Source organism: Mustela putorius, unplaced genomic scaffold, assembly GCF_011764305.1.
Source record: "Mustela putorius furo isolate JIRA1106 unplaced genomic scaffold, ASM1176430v1.1 tig00003850_pilon_pilon_pilon, whole genome shotgun sequence".
NCBI classification, from domain to species: domain Eukaryota; kingdom Metazoa; phylum Chordata; class Mammalia; order Carnivora; family Mustelidae; genus Mustela; species Mustela putorius.
The window spans coordinates 18626073-18638571 of record NW_025422002.1 but is presented as its reverse complement, the minus strand read 5'-3'; the positions used below and the strand labels follow the sequence as shown (position 1 = coordinate 18638571).

At 47.1% G+C, this 12499-nt stretch overlaps 1 protein-coding gene and 1 pseudogene across 4 annotated transcripts in view; one reads left to right on the top strand and one right to left on the bottom strand.

The window, feature by feature from the left end:
* SLC41A3 (solute carrier family 41 member 3) overlaps positions 1-12499 on the bottom strand; it is a 131490-nt gene that overhangs the window by 104398 nt on the left and 14593 nt on the right. The gene's annotated exons all lie outside the window — the stretch shown is intronic.
* On the top strand, positions 3174-4568 carry LOC123387241 (annotated as a pseudogene).

Genomic DNA, 12499 nt, shown 5'->3' with positions numbered 1-12499 from the left:
ATCTCTTGAAATGCTCATGCTTGTAACCCAGACACCATACTGAAAGGAGCCCAAGTGGTCACATGGAGAGGCCCCCTATGGGTATTCCCACTGTAATTCCAGGTGACAGCCAGCAGCAACTGTCATGTCACATAGTGAGCTAGCCTGTGTTGCACACAACACGCAGCAAGCCACTGCAGCAGACACAGCAGCAGACCAGACATCCATTCTCACGAACTCTACCCAAACTGCAGATTCATAATCTAATTGAATGACTGGCTTGAAACAAGCCACTAAATTTGGGTGTGGTGTGCTGCATGGCAAATAGGTAACAGGGACATCTGGGGAGCCTCATCCCCACTCTGTTTTTCTCATCTCAGATAAACTAGTAATTACCAAGCTTCCCTGAGTTCGCAGACTCCATGTAACTCCCATGTAACTCAATCAGTCCTCCATGACCATCCCTTTCAACCCCTCACCCAAGCCTCCTGCCTCAGTGAATGGCTCTGTCAGAAACCCAAAACCCACTCTGATCGCCCATCCCACAACCACCTCAGCCCCACATCCAATCTGCTCATCCCCATGTCTCTGCCATGCCCATCCCCTCCTCTCCAGCTCATGGACACCACCTTCAGCAGGGCCCTTAGTACCTCCTAACCCATCTGTCCACCAGAAATAATGCATGTTTTTCACATTCACATTTTCTATTACATCTCCAAGTCACCCGCTTGCCCAAATATCCTCAAGAGCTGTCAGCTCATTACCTGAGAAAGTTGAGATTTTGCGGCCACACATTCAAGGTCCCGTATGGGGTGGGGAGCATCCATTTGAGGCCTGTCTCTTTCTAGAACGTAGTCATACACCGCACAGCCTAGAAGGAACTTCCCGTGGACCCTCACGTGGGCCGTGCCTATGTTCACACTACTCTTTCTGCAGGCTCACACTGTTCAGTCTGAACTCCTGCCAAACCTCGGGGCCAACTGAGTGCTTCCTCTTCTTTGAGGCCGTCCCAGTTTCCTGGACAGAGCCTGACATCTTGCCCAGGATTCCCAAGCTCTTTTTCTGAACCCCTCTGAAAGCAAGCCCACACTTGCCGGGTGGCAACATGAAATGCACACACATAGACTCTCCCATCCTGGAGTGCATTACCTCGAGATGGAAGCTGGCTGACTCACTGCTGCAGTCTTCAGAGGAGGGGAAAGCATTCATTCATTTACTCCCCAAATTAGTACTGAGGGCCTAATATCTGCCAGACTCATAGTCTAAGTATCATGGTGCATCTGTTAGCTGACAGACACATGCTTAGAGCCTATGGCAGCCAATCCTAAAATTGGAAAATGTAATTATGACCTGTGACAAGTGCTGTGAAGAAAACCCAAGGAACGGGAGCAGAGATGGGGGCCAACCAAACACACACAGCACCAAGACCTGCAAATGAATGAATAAACGAACGACTGAAAGAGATTCACTCCCTTGTGTACCCATCTGTGCTTCTCAATGCCCTTTCGTGCTGAATCATTTCATGTTCAGTCAACCACCAGACTCACAAAGCATCTCTAGGATGTTCCCCAGGAAGTACAACCTTCTGTTTTTACAGATGAGAAATCAAAGGCCCACAGGCACATGACAAAATGCTCCCCATCACTCCCCATCAGGAAAATACAAATCAAAACCACAATGAAATGCTACCTCACACGAGTCAGAATGACTAAAATTAGCAAGCCAGGAAGTGACAGGTGTTGCTGAGGATGCAAGAAAGGGGAACCCTGTTACACTGATGGTGGGAATGCAAGCTGGTGCAGCCACTCTGGAAAACAGCATGGAGGTTCCTCAAGAAGTTAAAAATAGAGCTAGCCTATGACCCAGCAATTGCACTACTGGGTATTTACCCCAAAGATACAAATGTAGTGAAAAGAAGGGCCATACACACCCCAATGTTCATAGCAGCAATGTCCGCAATAGACAAACTGGAAAGAGCTGAGATGCCTTTCAACAGATGAATGGATAAAGAAGATCTTGTTCAGTGGAATATGACTCAGCCATCAGAAAGGATGAATACCTATCATTTACCTCAACAAGGATGAAACTGGAGGTATAATGCTAAGTGAAGTAAGTCAAGCAGAGACAGACAAAGGCTTTCATTCATATGTGAAACATATGAAATAGCACAGAGGATCATAGGCGAAGGGATGGAAAACTGGATGGGAAGAAATCAGAGAGGTAGATAAACCATGAGAACTCTTGACTCTGGGAACAAACTGAGGATTGCTGGAGGGGAGGGGATGGAGGCATGGGGTAGTTGGATGATGAGCATTAAGGAGGGCATGTGTTGTGATAAGCACTGGGTTTTATAGGCAACAAGTGAATCACTGAACACTACATCAAAAACTAATACATTGGGGCGCCTGGGTGGCTCAGTGGATTAAGCCGCTGCCTTCGGCTCAGGTCATGATCTCAGGTCCCGCATCGGGCTCTCTGCTCAGCAGGGAGCCTGCTTCCCTCTCTCTCTCTCTCTGGCTGCCTCTCTGTCTACTTGTGATTTCTCTCTGTCAAATAAATAAATCTTAAAAAAAAAAAAAAAAAAATACATTGGCTAACTGAATTTAAATTTAAAAAAAAGGAAATTGAAGGCCCTAGAGAGTTTGCTGAAGATCATCACACATGTCAGTACCAGAGGCAGGACTAAGACCCTGACTTCCAGTGCCGACTGCCTCCACCAGCCTCCCTGGGGTCCACTCCCTGCCCGTCTCCCATCTGCTGCTGCCTGCCATCTGTGGTTTGGATCCCTGTGTTCCAACAAGAGTCTGAACCAGAAGAAGGCAGAGAGAAATGGCATGTTTTTGAGAAAGGAGCTGTAGAAGTTAGCTGGTTTACAACAGAACAGCTCGGAGCTCGCCTGGTGTCTCTGGACACTGATCACACTGCTCCCATGGCACCGAGCTGCAGGGACCCCTGACAAGTGGTCACTTTATTATGATTTCTTTATACTTTTGAATTTGGTCAAACATCATAATACAATGTATACTTATACACAGTGGGCCCTTGAACCACTCTCATCAGTACAGAAGGTATGGAAATAGACAATCATTTGTATAATTTCACAAAGAGATTTCTGATTATGCAGTTCTTAATCTTTATGAAAATGTTTCTCATTTCTGTTTAAAAAAGCAAATGAGAGCTGGCCCAAGCCCGAGTCCTGGCCTCTCATCTTACTCTCCGAACAGCATGAGCTTCACCACCCACTCCACCTTCTCTTCCAACTATCGGTCCCTGGGCTCCATGCAGTCACCCAGCCACCGGGTCCGGCCTGTCAGCAGCGCGGCCAGCGTCGTCTATGCAGGCGCCGGAGGCTCAGGCTCCCGGATCTCCGTATCCTGCTCCTCCAGCTTCCGGGGCGGTTGGGGGTCCGGGGGCCTGGCCACGGGGTTGGCCGCCGGGATGGCCAGGGGTCTGGCCGGCATAGGGGGCATGCAGGGCAAGAAGGAGACCATGCAAGACCTGAATGACCGCCTGGCCTCCTACCTGGAGAGGGTGAGGAGCCTAGAGGCAGATAATCAGAGACTGGAGGTGAGAATCCGGGAACACCTGGAGAAGAAGGGACCCCAGGTCAGAGACTGGGAGCATTACTTCAAGACCATCAAGGAGCTGAGGTCTCAGATTTTTGCAAGTTCTGTGGACAATGCCCGCATCGTTCTGCAGATTGACAATGCCCATCTTGCTGCTGATGACTTCAGAGTCAAGTATGAGACGGAACTGGCCATGCGCCAGTCCGTGGAGAGTGACATCCACGGGCTCCGCAAGGTCATCGATGACACCAATGACACTAGGCTGCAGCTGGAGACAGAGATTGAGGCTCTCAAGGAGGGGTTGCTCTTTATGAAGAAGAACCATGAGGAGGAAGTAAAGGGTCTACAGAACCAAATTGCCAACTCCGGGTTGACCGTGGAGTTGGATGCCCCCAAGTCTCAGGACCTCAGCAAGATCATGGCAGACATCCGGGCCCAGTATGATGAGCTGGCTCGGAAGAACTGAGAGGAGCTGGACAAATACTGGTCCCAGCAGATTGAGGAAAGCACCACAGTGATCACCACACAGACCTCAGAGATAGAAGAGGCTGAGATGACCCTCACGGAGCTGAGACGTACCGCCCAGTCCTTGGAGATCAACCTGGATTCAATGAGAAACCTGAAGGCCAGCTTAGAGAACAGCCTCAGGGAGGTCGAAACCCGCTACGCCATGCAGATGGAGCAGCTCAACGGGGTCCTGCTGCACCTGGAGTCTGAACTGTCCCAGACCCGGGCAGAGGGGCAGCGCCAGGCCCAGGAGTACGAAGCTCTGTTGAATGTCAAGGTCAAGCTGGAGGCTGAGATCGCTACCTACCGTCGCCTGCTGGAAGATGGGGAGGACTTCAATCTCAGTGACACCCTGGACAGCAGCAGCTCCATGCAAACCATCCAGAAAACCACTACCCGCAAGATTGTGGACGGCAAGGTCGTGTCTGAGACCAATGACACCAAAGTTCTGAGGCGTTGAGGGAGCAGAAGCAGGGTACACTTTGGGGAGCAGAGGGCCAATAAAAAGTTCGAAGGTCAAAAAAAAAAAAAGCAAATGAGAAATTAACATAAATACACATAGCAGTGAACACAAGCAGTGAAAGTTCAGAAGGATATACATCAAGATGCTAAAAGTGACTGCTTCTGAATAGTAGAGTTAAAAGTGACAGTGGGAAGCCTGCTTCTCCCTCTCCCACTTCCCCTGCTTGTGTTCCCTCTCTCGCTGTGTCTCTGTCAAATAATAAATAAAATCTTTTTAAAAAGTGACTTTTATTGTATAATTTTCTGTATTCTATTGTGATCACTTGCTTTCATAATCATCAAAACATAAACTGTCACCAAAAATAAATAAAAGATGTCATTACACGAAACACTTTCCTGTGCTATTTGAGAACAAAATCTGTCAACATGGTTTGTTAGGTCACAATCCAGAAAATTAAGACTGTGATTTTAAAAATAGCTCAGTAGCACAGTAGAAAATCTCAAAGAGCTTAAGCTAGATTCTGGGGCTACGCTAGGCCGTGGGGTAGAATCCAGGTTAAACATCAGGTGATTTCTGGGTGACCCTGAACAAGTCCCTGCCCATTTGGGCCTCTAACTTCTAATCATGAGGGATGGGACACCATCAATGGTTTTCAGTCTATTCTGCCATCAGAACGACCTGAAACCTGCAACTCAGACCCAGGCATGGATCAATGAATCAGGATCCCTAGGCCTACAGCATGAATCCCTCACCCAATCCAATACCCTCAATTTTGAGGGTTGTGTCTTTGTAGCACAATTAGGAGCGCCTGCAGAGGGTGGGCAGAGGGTTTTGGAATGCACACCGCCATTCTTAGCTTTCCTTTCTGCTTCTTCAGCTGGAACTGGTTATCTTCCCAGCAGCACACCTTCCAAATGGCCTCCTATTCCTTTCATGGTCACCTTGAGCCTGGGCTGGTTCTGAACCCAATGGTCATGCTTAAAAGACCTGAATTCTTCCCCATCTTGTTAAGGTCTCAGCGATCATGCCAATTACATTTCAGTAACAGGAGGGGTTCTCCTATATTTCCTACTTCTGCTGAGGCTGGCAGAACCCACACACAGGTGAAAACAGATCCAGAACATGCCCTCCCACCCAGGGCCAACTAATCTCAGGCATGATCTCCCCAGGAAGCTCCCTTGTGTCACTCAGGCCTCACTCTAGCCTCTAGCCCTCAGGCCTCCTCTTGCCTTGACCTTTGAGTCTGAGGCACAGCTGGCCTATTGTCTTCATACCCCTTTCTGCTGTCCAACACTGACTTATGCATCTGCTGTCTGTCCTTCCTTGCTTGGCTGTGATGTTGTGAGAATGGGGCCTGGTTATTGGCTCCTCCATAGCAGCAGGACAGTGCTGCTCTATCTATTTCTCTCTCTCTCTCTCTCTCTCTCTCTCTCTCTCACACACACACACACACACACACACACACACACGTGCGCATGGCATGAATGAGTGACCAAATGAACAAATAATTAGAATCATAGAATTAAAAGACAAAAAGAAACCTCATCAGCCTTCTATAGGTTGAGTGCTGTAAGGCCTAAAATTAATGAAGATTTGCTGTCTTGACATCTGGTGAGACCAGGAGGGCCTCAAATGATCTAACTGCAACTTCTCTTCCCCACTCTGCTCCAACAGACAAAGTCCTCTAATCAAGCAACCCTCCTTATCAAGGGGACCAGGCACAGTTCCTGCTTATTCTTGAGCAGGGGGTTTTAGTTCCTGCCAGCCCACACCTTCCCATGGGAATCAGGGGCACCTCCTTCTACTGTTACTACAAAGACCGCCTCCTGGAGCTCCTGGCAGTTCACTCTGCTCCCCAGTGCAACGCGGTGTGTCTCTGGGTGGTAGGCAGTGTCCTCCTCCCCCAGGTAGTGAGTACGTGTGACTGATAAACTCAGGGATTTCCTTTGTTCAGTGTTGGGGTCATCATGTGTTTGGGCCATCTCCATAATGCTATGGTGGAACCCCTCCATCAATACTAGAGTCAGAAGTAGGTGATTCCAACAGTTGACATCAGGAGTAGGACAACCCAACCCCAGTCAGCTTTCAACAGCTGCTCTTTGCTAAGTATCTGCTGACATGACCAGGGCTGCCTGGGATGGAGCTGTGAACTGCTGGCCAGCTTGTGTGTTAGCCTGCTCTGTGTTCTACTCACTGTGTCACTCCTGGGCAGAGCTACCTCCTCCCAACACCAAGTCAAGAACTACTGCCAACTGGCCATATCCCAGTAGGAGGTACCTTTGGTGGGGGGGCAGTCTGTATCTGGCAAGAGCTCTATGACACTCCTGCCACCTAGTCTGATTTATCAATTAAATAGCCAAAATAAGATCTCATGAACAACCCCCCCCCCACTTATGGAGCTAAAACAGTTAACACAGTCCAGTGTAAGCTAACACATGGTCTTCAAGGATTGAAATTGATCATACAAGACCTACTTGGTGAAGGAGTGATTACCCCCACTGCTTCTTTCAGGTCTAATTTGGCCTGTTTTTAAACCTGGAAAGAATATAAGGTGCCTCAGAGTGCATGACCACAATCTTAATGCTCTGGTTCCATCCTCTGAGGCCCCCACCCAATGTTATTGAGATTAATGACCCCACCCAATCAGCAACCAGTATTTTGCTATTATAGATCTGGCTTGTGTTCTATTCAGTGCCTATTTCAACCACCTCTTAGGTGCAGCTGACCTTCAACTCTGAATGGACACAGTAGACTTTTCCAGGCTACCCAGGGTACCATGCCAGCTCTGCCATGCACAATTTTTGCAGACAATGTCTTAACTGCTTGTGCCTTTCTCAAGGAGCACAGGTCTGACATCACATTATGATGTCTTCCTCCAGAGAGGCTCATATGACACATTCATTAAGGACATCTGAATGCTCAGAAAGGAGCTCACAAAGAGAAGATGGGCCATGGTTCCACAGGTAGGGCAAAGCCAGCCACCCTGGCAAATTAATGAAAATTATTTTGGTAAACCCAGAGCAACTCCATCCTTGACACTGTCAGAAAACAGCTACTGACCTCTCAGCACACACACTGGTAATACCAGCCCAAAATCTTTTAGCCCTTTTTGGATTCCAGAGGCAACACAGTGCTCATCTACACATTTTACTTATACCCATTTCTGCTCTTTTGCAAAGAAGCCTACCTTGAATGGATACCTCCCACAAAAGGCCCTTGAATCTGCCCAAATTAAAGTCAATGGGCATGGGGTGCCTGGCTGGCTCAGTCGGTTAAGCATCTGCCTTCGGCTCAGGTCATGATCTTGGGGTCCTGGGATGGAGCCCTGCAACAGGCTCTCTGCTCAGCGGGGAATCCATTTCTCCCTCTTCCTCTGTGTTCCTTCTATCTTTCCCTAATAAATAAATAAAATCTTCAAAAAAAAATAAATAAAGTCAACAGGCATTCCCATCAGTGCCTTCAAATACCTCTTCACTAAAAAAGCTTTAGCAACCTCCTCTTATGCTTCCTGGTCTCTGGACTATATATCCATATGGATACACAGTGCTCAAGGCCGTCAGATATAAGAAAATACCTTCCTATACACCTATACACTATACACTTCCTATACACTATACACCATACACTATACACTATACACTATACACTTCCTATACACTATACACCAACCAAAAGGCAACTGCTGGCCACACACTGGGCTATCCTAGAAAGAGAGGCTTTCACACACCCTAGCCTGTGATCCTCCATACCCAGCTGCCCATTGAGCCTTGGGAAGCATAGCTATTGAGCCTTCCTCAATGCAGGATAGAGTCAAATCTGGTCCCCCTGACATGCGCCACCTCCAGGAAGAGGTCTCCCCTATTGTTCCTTGCCAAATGCCACCCACACCAGAGGAGGTTGCCCATCCCCTGGTCCCCTTGGCTGTGCAGGGAGCCCCCACACCACCAGCTGAGTGAAGAGCAATGTAGTCTGTATACTTTATGGGTGGTGTGACCACTGTACTACATGACAGAGCTCAGTGGAATGTTTATGTCTCTAATAAAGGACACAACCCACCCAACAGTCAGAAAAAGTGGCCAAACTTTAGAATGCCATTTAACACTGGATGCCCTGGCCAGCAAATGTCCCTCCCCATCTGCACCCCTCACCAACTCCAGAGGCACTGTCTAGGTTGTCCCTTTCAGGATAAGGAAGAACTTGGGGCACTCTTGCCTCAGAGACACCCCAAATACAAGTCAAAGTCAGTCACAGCTGTCTCCATAGGCAGTAAAGCCACAATCAAGGTGTCACTGGGATACCCCTTGTCCTCCTTGTTGTTCCAACTTACCGATCATGGCCAGGCCCTCCTGGATACACAGGATACACAATTCTTGCTCCACAGGAAGGGTTCAATAAACTCCCAACTCCCCTGCAGACCCTGAGCAGCCAGTGGGATTGAAAGGCACACTGTTCTTCTCCAACAACTCCTATTTAAGCTACAAGGTATCAGATGAGCCCCCAGTCGGGGGTGGAAGGTTGATTAACCTGACACTGATTCTAATCTGGATTCCTGCTCCTGGGGAGACATGCTCCCTGCACCCACAACACAGGCCCAATAAAAGCACTGCCATTATTGGCTGCAATAGGGAGCCCCTAGAAGTTCCCCATGGGGCCCTCTCCCTTCAGGTCAAGGGGCCACTTCACTTGCTTGGGAGGCACTTTGCCCACTCCCTAGAAGTCCCAGTCACCAGGATTTAAGCTGGTGTCAAGCCATCACAGGGTCAATGTGCTGTGAGGCCTCAAACTAGCAGCACTATGTGCTGCTGTGACCTGGCACAAAGCGGGAGGGTCCTGAGTAGCCTAACCACAAGTCCCACCCTGCTGTTCTCACAGCTCTTCTTATCAAAGGGATGGTTTCTTCTTATCTTCGCATAGTGGGCTTTATCTACTTCCCTGCCAGGTCCCTGTGCACATGCCAGTCATGCCCTCCCGTAGAAGCCAGGGGCTCCCCCACCATTTTGATACCACCCAGGGCTTCCCACAGCCTCTATAGCTTTTCTCTGCTCCCAAGAACTCCCTCCTGAGAGCCCTGCACAGCACCCACTCCCCCTCTCAGACTAGGAGTACATGTGATTAATAACCTGCAGTATTTCTCAACAGTCCAGGGCTGGGTGCCACATGTTCAGCCACCCCATAACCCTAGGATGGAAATCTTCCCTCACCAGGGGGAGGCAACAGGCTGGCCTCAGCCCCTGTGATATTCAATCCAGGCTTGAATCCCTTCACTCCTAGAACTCTCCACCCTATTGCTTCTCCTCTCCCATTAGGCCCTTGCCCTCCTGGCTTTCACGGCTAAGGCAGGATCCCTGCCAGACACTCCCTCCTCTTTACCCCCAGCCACTTCCACAGATCCCAAGGTACCTGACCACTCTGCAGACCACCAGTTTGAATTTATGCTATATGTAATGCAAAGAGATCAGACTCATCACAAAGAATAGGTTTTTCCCTTCTTCATATGAATACATTCCCAAACCCTGTAATATATGCTGGCCTGTGTGGGCACCCAGGGGGCTGGAGAGCTATATGAGAGCTTCTGTTTCTAAGGAGAAGATGAGCATGAAGCCTTAAAAGAAAGAGTATTGGTCTACATAAAATATACATATAAAATACATAAAATATACATATAAAATATACATATTTTACTATATAAAATATATACATATACATATACACATATAAATTTTATTATATTATACACACACACACACGTGTGTGTGTGTGTGTGTATGCAGGGCCAAAAGCAAAGTCAAAAGAGAAATAGAAAAATAAGAAACATATTTGTAATCCATATCACAAAGAGCCGATTTCCCTACCTATAAAGAACCTTCAGGTATCAATAAGAAAAAGGATAACCACTCCATACAAATATGGGCAGAGAAGAGAAGCAAATATCCAAAGATATTCAACTTTACTTGTTAATGTAAAAAATGCGAATTACACCACAAGGGACCTCAACAATGGCCCCCATTACCTTCTGTACTGACTCTCGGTGTAATCCACCCCACCCCTGGAACATAGGCTGAACTCAGTGACTTGCTTCTACCCAAAAGAAGAAAAGTTCTTCTGTGGTGAGGTTACAAAAGACAATGGTTCGTGTGACTTGCTAACAGACTGTTTCCTTCTTGCACCACATGCTTTGATGAAGCTGCCATGTGGGACATGTCCAGCAGGGAAAGTACTAAAGGCAGCCTATGGGTGATAGGCAGTGAGGAACTGAGACCCTGCGTCCAACAATCTGCCAGGAGCTAAAACCCTCCCACAACCACGTGAGCACTAGAATTTCAACTGCTGCCTCCTGAGAGGGCTGGCAGCAGGAAATCCACTAACCTGGATTCTTGGCCACAGCACCCATAAGGTAATGCGTGAGTGCCATTTTAAGCTGCTAGATTTTATGATGATGTGTTACATAGTAATAGAAACTAAGACAGTGTACAATGCAATGCAATTTTCCATCTATCGGATTGTTAAAGATCAAAGGATTTGATAATAAACCATGTTGCCAAGTGCTGGGAAAGAGGGATTTTTCTTTTGGTGGTGAAGGAATATTGAACAATGTTCCATGTATACTCTGAAGAGTTTTAATCAGGAAAAGATGCTGTACTTTGTCAAATGCTTTTTCTGCATCAATTGAGAATATCATATGGTTCTTGCCTTTTATTAATGGGCTCTATCACGTTGATTGATTTGTGGATTTTAAAACTTGCACCCTAGGAATAAATCCCACTTGGTTGTGGTGAATAATCCTTTTAATGTACTGTTGGATCCTATTACTTAGTATTTTTTTGAGAATTTTTGCATCCATATTCATCAGGGATATTGGTGCCCTCAGGGAGAAGGTGGCCATCTGCACACTAAGGAGAGGGGCCTTGAGAGAAATCAACCCTGAGGGCACCTTGATTTTGAACTTCCAGTCTCCAGAATTGTGAGAAAAAAGTCTCTGACATTTCAGCCACCTAGTCTGTGGTACTCTGTTATGGTAGCCCTAGCAAACTATTAAATTAAATTGAAAAGTACATCAGAAGGGAAATGGCTAAATAAATTCTGGTGTATTTGTATAATGGAACACTACATATCCATTTAAAAAAGTAAACTCTTAATATACCTATAAATAATATTGTAAAGGGAATATATTTTGTAGTGAATATACTATACAGAGAATATTGTACATACTGTACAGAGAAAAAAGCAAGATACTCAATAGTTTGCATATGCTAAAACTTGAAAAAAGAGAAAAATATACAGAAGCAGATGAACAGATATAGATACTTGTTCATCTTTAGGAGAAGACATAGCCAACTGGGGCCCACTGGTTCCCTCTGGGGAGCCTAGTCTCACACTGGTGAAACTTTTTGAACCCTGAACCACATGGATATTTTACTTTTTCTACAAAAATAAAATTAAAAAAAAAAAAAAAGGGTGTAGCCTCTATTTTCAGGGAGTTCACATTCAAACCAAGGAGACACCAGATTAATGTACAAGATAAAAGGAAATGGCAAATATCCCATCGTCTGTAAAGGTGAAACATCAGAGGGGCCGGCGCCTCAGGAAAGGCTCCATGAAAGACTGCCTATATGAAACAGGGCAGGAAGGATGGTGGGAGACCTTTTCACCTGGGGTTGGTGGGAGGGCAGGCACAGGAAGGGGACAGTGTCAGAAAGGCTGGAGGCTACCATGCAGCTGAGACTAAATTTAGCCAGCACCACAGAGCTGCAGGACTGGAGCCTCAGCCGCCCTGAGCCAGCGATTTGGGGATATCTGTGCAAGTCATGGACAAATGCATACACCTTTTGACCCGGAAACTTCTACTTGCAACAATTTATCCTACTCATTTACTCAGGTGTCTAGGAAATGTCAAGATTTTCCAACCTTCCCCACAGATTCCAACTGTACACAGGAACCCATCTTCCTCCCCCACAGTGCAGGGGACCTACACTTCTCACTTCAA